Consider the following 13,366-nt stretch of genomic DNA (forward strand, 5'->3'; position numbering starts at 1 on the left):
ATGCTTACAATAACACAAAACAAGCTAGAGAGAACAGGAATAGAGTTGTCTAAGTACTGACTTAGGGGATTTGGGATTTCTTTCCATTGTGGTTTTTTTGGTTTGTTTCTTTGTTTTTGCCTTGGCAACAAATAACCCACAATCTTTGATACTAAGTAATTCAAACAGGTAAGGGACCAGAACCTAAAAGAGACTAGGATGATTATGATCATAAATCGACACTAAATGTCTATCAAAATTATATCAGTAACAATAATAGCAGCTAGCATCTATATAATGCTTTAAAGCTTGCAAAGTGCCTTACAAATAGAATATCATTTAATCTTTACAGTAGCTCTGGGAAACAGGTACTATTAATTATCTTCACTTTATAAATGAGGAAACTGATGGTGAAAATATCCGAAATTGCACAGCGAGCAAGTGAGGCTGGATATGCATTGAAGTCTTCCTGATTCCAAAGGTCAACATTATAGCCCTGTGGATTCTCCAGCTCTATGGAAAAAGCCAGGAAAATTTTTGTACCTGATATATTTGCTAATCTATTTGTAAGGCTGAACTACTTATCTGACTTTATAAGAAAAATATCTTAGTCATAGTCACATTTATCTGTAGGCAGTACTTCAAATTTGATAGCACAATAAGTTAAAATACGTAAGAAGATAACACATAGCCTATTCTGATAAAGATTTTCTAGTCTGAAATGTGTTTTCATCTCTATAGCATAATTCTCTTTAGTTTTTCCTATGTTAAATAAAACAAACCCCCTAGCTTTTCCTATTTGTTTACATAAAGCTGCTTTTGCCCATTGTCATAAACTTCAGCAGATGTATAGGTAAGAGGATATATTAAGTCAAACTTAAAATTCTCCTAACTTAACATTAAAAAGGAGGAAGGGATGAGGTTCTGAGGAAACTTTTGAATAGTGTTAGTTCACAAAGATTTTCTGAACTAAAAGGTCTGCTTTTTATGCATTTTGCTTGATAGGATCCAATATCAGCTACTGAAGTACCTGGTTCAATCTAGTACAACTTCAGCAAATGTTTATGGTTGGTGATCATAGTGAAATATTTTTAATTTTTTTGCTCTGAATTTAAATACCTATAAAATAAGCATTTCTTGATACATAGTAGAACCAAAAAAGATATTTGTCCCTTAAATACTTAAGTCTCTTATAACTTGCTTTTCTTTTTAAATAAGTGTAACTTATAGCTTTCAAATCTGTACTGCTTGTTTGTGTTGTGTACTTTGTTTTCTTCTTTTAATTTTTAAAGACATCCCTCAATCACTTTTTTTCCTTCTTTTTATTTTGTTTTACTACCATGTCCCTATAAAAGTACAAATTTAGAACACAGAAGATGTAACCAATGGGACCAAAACAAGGAAGACAAACAAACCATGGTAGACATAATGGAAGGATCAAGCCTAAAAGTGAGAGGGATGGCTTTTGTAAGGATTGAATAGATGTAAGGTGAATACCTCTGGGTGTTCTCAATTTGCCCACAAAGAAAATAGGAAATGAAAGACTGCTAGAGAAGACTAGTCTTTGCTAAGAGAAAGAGTAGTTAGGGTGAAGACCACAGGAGATGGATATGAAAGCTATACTGTTAGTATACAATGACTTTCCTCTAGTGTCTACAGTTTAGGATTCAATCAGTGATAGAGGTATTGTTTTCCACCTGTATTCTTTTTTTATTCTTTTTACTTCTTATGGAGAATGTAGATTAGTCTATCTATTAAACCTAAAATTTTCTTTGCTTTTTTTTTTAACACAACCTCTCATAAACCATGTTTATACATTTAAAATAAATAAAAACCCATGAATTCTTCTACAGTATCAGAACCTAGCCATCACACTACTTGACCCAGCACACCTAATGGAATCTGGACCTTCTGAAGGAGTTTTACTTTCCCCAGTGATTCTTCTATTCCTTCCTTCCAGGCTTGGCTCAACAAAGGAACAGGCCATTGTAGAGAATCTCTTCAACTGTAAAACAATGCATCTTTGCAAAAACAGCCCTGGTTTGTGTCACATTTGAAAGGAAACAAACTTACTATTGTTGACCCTTGATGGTAATTTACCATTTCTGTTTTTACAGTCTATTGGTGCATGATGTCCCTATAGATTTCCCCTAGGTGCTACTAAGAAGTAAATGATATGTAGGGTCATCTCAGTTTCTCTGACTAGACAGTTTTAAAAGGTCCTTTATGGTGCAAAAAGTGTTTGGGAAAAAAATATTGTGGGAAAATGTAATTCCACCCTTTTCTTAGCTGAAACAGCCAACTATAAGTAAGCTGTCCTTCTTGTAATGAATACATCACAGAAGCATGAAAAGACAACAGGGCTATTTAAGAGAAGAAGGGTGGAGACCACAATCCCATTTGACACAGAGCCAACTCTTCTTTCAAACAACTATATAGAAGGCTTTTCGATTGCTGAGGTATTATTGATGTCCCTGAGGGAATAGCTCATGCTTTCTACCCTTCATTTACAGGACATTTTCTAAAGGCTCTTTGAATGGTTATTTCTAAGTTACATTGCTGAACTAATTTACATATTTCAAATGTAAAGCTCTCAGTTATTTCAAGTAGGTATTATTTTTAGTAGAAAAATTGTTAACTTTGGTCAGAGGAAAGGAGGGACTTCACTCATAGCTTATTTTTATCTTTAACTAGTTTCAAAATTAGAATAAGTAAATTCTTCTTTATTCGTACTATTTTTTTCATTTTCTTTTGTCTGAACACATTAGTTTTACCTAGGTACACAATTGGATGACTGTGTTTTGCTCTGGGAGAATAGTTGTTATAAGATCACAAAGAACACCATTGAACACACCCAATCCTATACCACTACTGTGTGTGTTAGTTATTTGTTGCAGAAATTGTCAGCATTTATATATTTATGTATATGTAAATTTTTTAAATTGGTGATGGCAGTTTAAAGGGAATAACTAAATTTATTCTGTTTCAGGAAAGGCTAAGGAAAGAGCACAATAGACACAGAGAGCACTTTACATATCCAATATTACATACCATTAGACAGTTGACACACACCAGCAAACTTAACACAAATTATGTCTGCTTATGTATTATATGTTTGACATTGATGCTAAAGAACATAGGACAAAAAAGAATGCATGTCTCAGCAATATATATATATTACTATACTCGGTACTCAAATGCTGAAATGAACCTGTGTTCTCAAATGGATATTATCTCTTTAGTGTGCACTTCAATCATAGTCCATCCATTTCTGCCCATCTGGGGAGCCTCTTATCCATGTCTCCCCAATAAGTTTACCATGGTGGGGGGAGGTGTAGTGGGGATTAGCATGCTGAGGACTTTCCTCTACTCTTTTTTTTTTTTAAATAGATTATCATTTATTTTTTTTTTTTTAAATTTTAAACCCTTAACTTCTGTGTATTGATTTATAGGTGGAAGAGTGGTAAGGGTAGGCAATGGGGGTCAAGTGACTTGCCCAGGGTCACACAGCTGGGAAGTTTCTGAGGCCGTATTTGATCCTCTACTCTTGATGACATAAAGATTCACATATTTACTCAGCAAACATTTATTAAATACCTACTATGTGTCAGGCACTGTGCTAAGCACTAGGGACACAAAGGCAGAAATGGTAGAATTGGTACTGTTAAGTTTATATTCTATTGGAAAATACTGCTGGAGCTTGCAGGTTGTCTTATCACTCACTCTCACCATGTGACTAGCCCTTCTTTTTCTGTCATATTCTTTGACAATACTTTGCTTCCCATCACCTTTGCAATTACTTGTTTTTAATATTTTGCAGTCTGTTCACACCCACCAGATACCTTTCTTTTATACTCCTAGAGATACTTATGAAATTTGGTACATTATATATTGAAGTTTAGTTTCACACTTTATCTAGTTAACCATTTTGTGCCTACAAGAGTGCTTTTTCATCTTCCTAGTTTATTAAAATAGAATTCATTTTAAATTATCTGCTATTTTTTTCTTCAATTCTAGGCAAGCAGGTGTATGTATATACACATGTATATATAACTGAGTTTTTATAAATTAAATTGAATGTTTTATATTCTTTCTACTTCATAAGGGACTTGGAGCATCTTATAGGTTAAAGTAAGGTATGACAATGTAAGGAATGACATTTTAAAGAATAAACTGAACAGCGGTCATCTAGAGGATGTTAGAAATAAAGTGGTATTTTCAGGGACCTGAATTGGACTTATTGTTATAGCAATCATGCAGTGTATTTTGTTTTTAAGTTTTTCAACAGCTGAAGAAAAGAGGAAGCATCTTAGATGACAGAGTTTTGATTTTCTGACTAGAAAAACACATTCATCTCCAGTGCCAAAACTCTTCCCAGAACTAAACTCAAGTAGAAATTTGTCATGTTGGTGTAAATGATGCAAAAACATGGTTTGACCAAGAGAATATTATGCCAACTCTAGGTAAAGGCAAAGGGGATAAACATAACCAAATAGTTAAGTCCATTAATATGGAAACTATATCACTACAGATGAGGAAAAAATCCTTATTTTTCATCCCTTGCTGCTAACTTTAGAAAAATTCAAGAGCCAATTGTCAGTAGAGTTAAGCAATGTACATCCAGAAATCATAGACCTAGAGTAGGAAATGAACTCGGGGTTCATATTGTCCAACCCCACTTATTTTATAGATAAGGAAACCAAGGCCCAGTAATGTTAAAGTGACTAACTCAAAGTGTCCCAAGTTAATAAAGGGCAGGACTAGGATTTGAACTATGATCCAAAGAAAGTATTATACTTTAAATGAAATGGAAAATATCAGACGTTCCATTCTGGCTTCTGTGTTAGAGGAGTGAAGGACTGGAGCCAAATAAAAAGTAGATGGAAATCATGGAAGAGACTTAGATAACTTTGGACTATAGAAGTATATCAGAGTTTGAATTTGGGAAGTGGAAGTTTGGAAAATATTGAGGAAAATTTGAAAAAATTTGAAGGAGATACTTTGAAGTTCCAGATACTAGTCCAAATTCTCCTTTCTTGTTGAAAGAAAAAAGAGAACAATTAAGGGGAATATAAGAGATTTAAGGAAGATAAAACTTGATTAGGGAGTAGAACCTGAAGAGATAGAGTCAAGAAGAACAAACAGAAAGTAGTCAGAAGAATAAGATAAGAAAGGACAAGTAGAAAAAAACAAGAGAGTGTGGTAAATTGATAGTGGTTTTGTGGGTGGGAAAAATTGGTGAAAAGACTGAGAGGTTGATGCAAGGCTATGAAAAAGGTCAGAATTGTGTAGACTAAGGAAAAGATGCTTAGTGGACTTGTATAAAAGTTTTAACTAGATGTTTATGATTGAGTTATAAATACAAGTAGTTTTTAAAAAGAATTATAAATACAAGTAGTTTTTAAAAAGAATAAAAATACCACTCATTAAGGAGTGAAGGGAAAGTCATGCAGTGACTTGCATGAAGTGTGCATTGCTTGTATTTCTGCCACAGCTGTGTTATCTGTGTAACTATTCCAAGTGTAGGCTAATCTCTTGTCATGGAGGAAATGTGACTGAGCCATTGTCAGTGATATTTGAAAAATTATAGAAAAATGGAAGAGTTGCTGCAAAATCAGAGAAAAGCAAATATCTCATTTTTAAAAGGGGTAAGGGGAGAAGAAGGCCTCAGATTCTAAACCCATAAGCTTGGTTTCTGTTCCTCAGAAAAATGTATTAAGAATCATTGAAAAGGTAGTTGGAGGAGCTCTAGAAGTGTCTTATTTCAATTAATCAGCATGCTTCATTAAGAATTCAGTCATGCTAAACTTAATTCTTTTTACTTTTTTTTTTGCATGATTACTAATCTAATAGTTAAGGGGAATCCTGATATATAAATTATTACTGACATGAATAAGTCACTTAGCCTTTTTCTAGCTCAGTTTCTTTAACTGCAAAATATAAGGATTAAATGATATAGTATTTGTAGATTGCTTTGCAAACTTTAAAGTCCTACATAAATGCTAGTTATTATTACCCAGGTCTTAACAAAGACAGTAGGGATCCAAAAAGATCTTGACAGGTCTGAGCATTAGACTAGATCTAATAAGATTAATTCATTAGGATGAACTAAATATCCAAAATTACACTGGGAGGTTAAAAAGAATAAGTGCAAGATGTGGGAGGCATGGTTAAAAAGCAGTTGCTCCTAAAAAGATCTGAGGATTTTAATGGATTTACAAGCTCAGTATGAATGATCGATGAAATGTGGCAGCCAAAAAAGCTGCATTTAGAGGGGCATCCTTTCCAAGGAATATTGGGGTGATGGTGCCACTCTAATTCTTCCTTCAGACATCATTTGAAGTACTGTGTTCATTTGTGAACATTATGAATTTATTCATCAATAAGCTAGAAGGTGTCCAGCAGGTGGCTACCAAAATAGTGAAGGGCTAAAAAATAAATTCATGTCATACATGGGTCATTTCAGGGAACTGAGAATCCTTAGCCTAAAGAAAAGTCTCAAGTCATGGTAGTTTTCTTCAACTACTTTAAGGATTACTTTGTAGAGGAAGGATAAGATTTGTACTGTTTGGCCATAGAGGTCAAAATCAGGAACAATGGGTAGAAGCTGAAAGGGGGTTCTGTTTAGGCTTGACAGCAGAAAAATAAATTCCTGACAATTAGAATTGTCCAAAAATAGAATAGGTTGCCTGAAAAAGTTACGGATTTTCTCTCTCAAGAGGTTTCAAGGAGAGGGTGAATGGCCATTTCTTGGATGTGTTCTAGGGATGTTTCCATCAGTTGGATTAAATGACTGCTAAGAATCCTTCCAGATTTTAAATCCTCTAGTAGCTGTCCTCAAGTACATTAAAAACTGTCACATGGAAGAGGGATTAGACTCTTTCTTCTTAAGGCATTGGAAGGAACTTGCAGATTCAGATTCTTTTTTTTTAAATTTCCTAATGATTACAGGCTAATTTAAAAAAAGGAAAAAGGAATGAGCTGTCATTTCCCAAAAAAATGTAGCAGGTCCCCTTTCGTAAGCAGTGTTCAAACAGAGGGATGAAGTATGCTGTCAAAGAAAAACTTTTGCTAATATAGTACAGTGGAAAGTGCACTAACTCTGGAATCGGAGAGTCTAGAGTCAAACTTGCCATTGAGATTTGCTATCTGCATGACAAGCATGATCCTGCACAAGTCACTTCCCCTGCTCTGGCTCTCAGTTTCCTCATCTGCAAAATGAGGGAACAGAGAGATGGCCTCTAAAGTCCTTCCAAGACCCTATAATTCTCAACTTTATGCCACTGTTAATGTGAGGGCCTTTTTTTTTTTAACCTCTATTTTCCATCTTAGAATCAATACTATATATTGGTTCCAAGGCAGAAGAGCTTTAAGAGCTAGGCAGTTGTGGTCAAGTGACTTGCTTGAACACAACTGGGAGATCCAAAGTGAGATTTGAACTCAAGACTGATCTCCAGGCCTAGCTTTCTATCCACTAGCTGTCTCAGGGCCTTTTATTTCTAATAGGTCCAGTTTAATGTCTTTGTGCTAGCCAAGAAAACATATTTATTTCCTCCCCTTCATCCCCCCAATTTTAGTTGAATCCTTTCCACTTCTAAACTATTACACATCATCTCCCTTAGATGCCTTCTGGAACAATGCTGTCATCTCCCTATGCCAAACCATTTCTTGACTTTCCTTCCAAAACTCTTTGACTGTTCAAATTTGCCTATATTACTCCCATCTCCAACCATGCTAATAGTTCTTAGTACTTTTGGGCTTTTCATGAATAAAAGTTCTTGGGGGAGGGGAGGGGAAGGTAAAAACATTTTTTTGGAACTAGAACCTGGAAAAGTTCTAAAGTCATAACCAGTCAAATTAGATCTATTACAATATTGAGAAAGTGTCTTGACCTGCTATTACCATTCGCCAACAAAATAATTAGCTATTATATGTTGAAAGGTCACATCCCCTATCAGGTATTTTATAAAAGCATTCTTGGCATCAACCCGGTGGATTAAAAGCCAGGCCTAGAGACAGGAGGAGGTCCTGAGTTCAAATCTGGCCTCAGACACTTCCTAGCTGTGAGGACCCTGGGCAAGTCACTTGACCCCCATTGCCTAGCCCTTACCACCCTTCTGCCTTGGAACCAATACACAGTAAAAATTCTAAGACAGAAGATAAGGATTTTTAAAAAAAAGTCAAATTAGAAGAATTAATCCTTCTTAATGCTAGTTTACATAAGATTCCCCCAAAAGCTTGCTTTTGTGTATTTAGTCTACTCCAGCTTTAGGGTATCCTCAATAAGGTACTTTTACTCACTAACTTTGCAGGGCCTAAGTTCTTTGTAAAAACAAAAAATATTATCACATCATTATGTCCACTAAGTCATATAGAAGACTGGAGTTCCTTTACATACTGTGTGTATATATAAATTTGTCCCATCTTGAGCCATGTCTTTTTAGGATATCACAGTAGTCTCATAAGAAAACCTTGTTGTTGCTGTTACTTTCAAGTACTCATGTCTATACTACACTACTTGGCTTTTATTCTTTAAGGTCTTTTGACATAACATATGCCTGCAACAATTAGCACTTTTAGGAGTTGTCATCCATCCTGCCTTTCAGATCTATAGGGTTAGCAGCTTCAACTAGCTCATCAGTATTGTCAAGCCAGCTGTGCTCTAGGACTTCTGATGAACCTGTTTTGCCAGAAGATAAAATTTTAGGTGAGGCAAGAGCCAAGTAAGTCTTTCTTTAACTTGGAGCACTGAGTAAAGCACCTCAGATTCATCGACACTACTATGTCTTTCAAAAGTAAAGATGAAAATAATGACTATTGCCATTATCAGAAGTTATTTCTTTCCATCTCTGGAAAGATTCTGAATCTGAACTTCTCTTTAATATCATTAACTCAGTGCTATCACCATCAAAATTTAGCCATAGTCTGCCACACTGAGTAAGTAATAGATGTGATCTTTGAAATGCAGAAGAAACAGGAAGAGTTCCAAGAAACAGAATGATACCTCTTGTGTGTATGTGTATGTATGTATGTATATAAAAGCATTTAATGACATTAGTAGTCCTTTAATCATGTAGCTTAAAGTATGAAAACCCAATTAGCCAGCCAGATCACATTTAAAGGCTATGTCATAATAAAAAATGACCCATCAAATTAAAGTTGGTGGTACCACATTGTTGCTATTCTCTGTTAAAAAGGTTTTGTTTTTTTTTTTTCCAATTCACCTGTTTGGTACTGTCTTATTCATCATGTTTATGCATGCTTTAATATACAACAGGAAACTTGAAAACTGGTAGTAGAATATTCTTTAATTGCTTTGATTCTAGTTCAACAGGTTATAAAAATTGTGGGGCATAAAAGATTTAAGAGTAATTGTCCTTCAGAAATGAACATGCAAATTTTTGTTTTTTTATTCAGCTTTTGTCTTGGGACATGCAAATATTTTTGGCATAATAGGATTGTCCTAATAGTTCAAGTATTAAAATGGGTTAATGTAAGAGCTTATGGACAGTCAAGTCAGTACAGTGACATAGATTTGTAATGAACCTGAAAAAACCTCTTGTCATTCAGTTTGAAACAGGAAAATGCTTGAAGCATTTCACCTTAAAATTGCCCCTTGTTTGAAAGAGAGAGAGAATTGTCCCTAATTTCTAATATCACTTTTAAACCTATCAGATATCAAAATGGAATTTTGAGTAGACAGATTAGTAGTATAGGACCAGTTGCCCCTGACTTGCTAAAAGTTACTAAGTAGCAGCAAGTCTATTACTTGGTTGTCAAAATATGCAGTCCTAGTTAAAAAAACAAAAACAAACTGAATCTAAAATATCTTTCCACTTCTGCTTTCATAATCTGTTTTGTTGCTATCCCTTAAAACTAATATCACCAATGACTGCCAAATAGTTCCCAAGCTGGATAAAAATCCATTTTAAAAGGAATTAGTGTTTAATGTTCTGATGTTCAAATACTGTTTTAATATTTCACTGAAAAATGAGGTTTTCTGAGTGAGCACTTTTCTCACATAATGAAAGTACTTTTTAAGTGTTTTTTTTTTTTTTGTTTTTTTTTTTTTTTGTTTTTTTTTGTTTTTTTTTTTTGAAAAAGAGCATGATATAGTTGACTGAGTGTTGGTCTTAATATCAAGAAGTTTCAGGCTAAAATACTGACTGAGTTTAGTGCTACATGACCATGGGCCTTTGTGCCTCAGTTTCCTCATCTATGAAATGAAGATAATACCTGTAATACCTCCCTCATAGCCTTGTTGAAAGACCTAAGTGAAATTATATATATATATGCATATATGTATGTATGTATGTATGTATATAAAAGCACTTTGTAATTTTAAAGTGCCATATAAATAATAATTACTATTTAACACTGAAAATTTTTAATTATCTTTATGGAAAGGTTTCTACACTTCTTTAATGCCTTAGTAAATAATACAATAAAGATTTCATTTGTGATTCAGTAATCATTTTGAGCATCAATTATTTTATTACAATTGTATATGCTCATACTGTTGTAAAAATGTAATGACTAGCACTTATATAGCACTTTAGGTATAGGTAGATGCAGTCATTATTATAGAATCTGTTTTTCAAGAATAAAATGAGATAGTATTTTAAAGTGCTTTGTAAATCTTAAAGCACTACATAAATACTATCTGTTATTATCATTCCTATTTTATAGATGGGTAAACCTAGGTTCATATAGCTACTAAGTGTCTGAGGAGTATTTAAGCCCCGGTATTCCTGACTTCAGGTCCAGTACTCTGTCCACCATGCTCCTTAGCTGGTACTAATTACAGGTTGTTATAGTGCCATATTGGTGTTACCCACTGCTGTGGTCACCCTGAGTCTTAGGTTATCCTCTGGGTCAGCAATCCTGTTCCTTCCCCTTCCCCACCCTGCCACAGATTGTACCAGATCAGGTCTTAATGCACAGCCTGAATTTAAGTATTCTCTCTGCTATTTATTCCCTGTGTAATGCTGGCCAAGACACTATCTCTATAGATGAGTTTCCTTGTCTGTAAACTGAGGATATTTGACTAGATAATCTCTGAAGGCTCTTCCACCACTGAATGTATGATTTTATTAACCCCCAGCTCTGCACTTGCTCCGGTATACACAAGCTCATTTACTCTCACCCTCAGAGATACTCTCTACAGTCACAAACTGATTCACTTCCCTCTCCCCCTATATATTTAACTTTAATTTGTTTTTTATTATGAATGCATGTTTTATTGCAAAATAACAAATAGTCCCCTGGGTACTCACAGAATAAACAACTTCTTTGCACATTCCCCAGATCACTGCTTAAACTGTCACCACCACAAACATTATCATTTTGTCAAAATCTATACTCACTCTTCCATTATTCCCAGGCTTGTCTCTGTTCATTCAATTGACCTAGCACCAGCCCCAGGGTAATTTCCTGATACTCTTAAATAAACCCTCAAGATTTCAGTCTCCTTCCTCCCCTTTGAGTTTCTAAGACATAGTTAAATCTTTCTTCTCCCTTTGGCATAATTGGCCCCTATCTTTTGACACATACAAACAGAGGTTATCAAGTATGTGGGGCAGTTTATTCCTTCAGTCTGCTGTGTTTTTCTAGATGAGGTTTTCTGGTTTCCAAATTGCACTTTCTCTCACTTTCTGTAATCACTAGGTGTGCTTCAAGCATCTTCGATCACCATTTCTCATCTGTACTTCCCTTAAATAGCAAAGCGAATTAAAGAAGAGCCATTAATTTTCTACACAAGTCTTCATACGTCTCTCACAAAATAAAGCGCCTGGATTTCATGACAGACTTTCCCCTCAATACTCAGAGGCAGTTTTTCATTACTTAATAGTTCTCTTTTCAGGATGATTCAGATGGTCAAAAATCTAGTTGCTAAATTCAAGTGTGACTTTTTTATGTACTGTTTCTTTGGAGGGAAGAAGAGAGGTGATTTTAAAATATTAAGACAGTTTTTACTTAATTTAACCTAAGACAAACCAAGTTGTATCAAGACTTTCTTGCCTATGTAGTCAGTGACTGTTTTCACATAGTAGTACCTTATATGCTGGCCACTTTGTTGCACAGTGTAATTCCTGTTCTTTACACATATCCATATACAGTGTCCTTAAAGACTCGGAACATGATTTGATAAATCCACTTTATATATAATTTATAATACCACAATTAGATAGATGCTTTTAAAAAAGCCAATGATATGGGCCACTGGTGGGAAGCTGGCGGTTGTAAGAGAAAAAGGCATTTCCATATTGTGTTGGGTTTGTTTTTGTTTATTTTTTTTTTTTAATTTTTTGTAACCCTTAACTTCTGTGTATTGGCTCCTTGGTGGAAGAGTGGTAAGGGTGGGCAATGGAGGTCAAGTGACTTGCCCAGGGTCACACAGCTGGGAAGTGTCTGAGGCCAGATTTGAACCTAGGACCTCCCGTCTCTAGGCCTGACTCTCAATCCACTGAGCTACCCAGCTGCCCCTCCATATTGTGTTTTGTCAAAATAAATCTAAAAGGTAAAGTGGCCTAGTTGATAGCTGGATGGATTTGAAACGAAGGTCTAGATATTAATTCCTGATTATGCCCCATACTATCTTTTTCTATCTGTTGGGCAAGCCACTTAGCTTATTTTAGCCTCAGTTTCTTCATTTGCATTAAAGAAATAATTTTATAGCATCTACTTCAGGGTTGTTATAAGGCTCAAATGAGATAATATATCATAGATCTCTTCATAAACCTTATTTCTATATATAATATGTAGAAAGAATTCCTTGAGGTCAGGGACTATTTTTCACTTGTCTACCCAGTGCTTCCCACTCTGCCTTGAACAAAGTAAAAGTTTAATAAGTGTGAAAATATAGGTGCTTACTAATTAATTGGCCACTTGAACTAGGATGATAATATGCTTCTCTATAAAGAATAAAGAATGAGATTTGCCCATGAATTGTGTTTTATTAAAAGGATGTTTATGGGAGAATATTATACTCTTAATATTTTTTATTGATGCAACCTTCAACTCCTACCCACCGGGGAACACAATCTCTATTGGTAGGTTAAATGTTTATTCTGTTGTTTGAATCATTTTCATATGATACATTTCTGTGGGAATAATTTAGAAAAAGAAATGCTTGATGTCTTCTATGATTTCTACTGCCTTGTTAAATTTCCATATTGATGTGCCCCCACTCTTATCTCATGAATATTTATACCTATTCCTTGCAGAAGGATCTGAGACACAAATACCAGGCTTTTTTTTTTTAACCATTGCTCATCAAGTTTTGACAATAATTCCAGTTTGTAATATATTTTAAATGGCAAAATAAGTTCCTAGCATGTTATGAAAATTGTTAAGCCATCTGGTCCTCATATCAAAAGAATTGGGA

General features: G+C 34.8%; 1 protein-coding gene across 3 annotated transcripts in view; it reads left to right on the forward strand.

Annotated features, from left to right (window-relative positions):
- Positions 1–13,366, forward strand: part of JPH1 (junctophilin 1) — a 105,426-nt gene that overhangs the window by 74,772 nt on the left and 17,288 nt on the right. The window lies entirely within an intron of this gene.

The sequence above is a fragment of the Gracilinanus agilis genome, chromosome 1 (genome assembly GCF_016433145.1).
Source record: "Gracilinanus agilis isolate LMUSP501 chromosome 1, AgileGrace, whole genome shotgun sequence".
NCBI lineage: Eukaryota > Metazoa > Chordata > Mammalia > Didelphimorphia > Didelphidae > Gracilinanus > Gracilinanus agilis.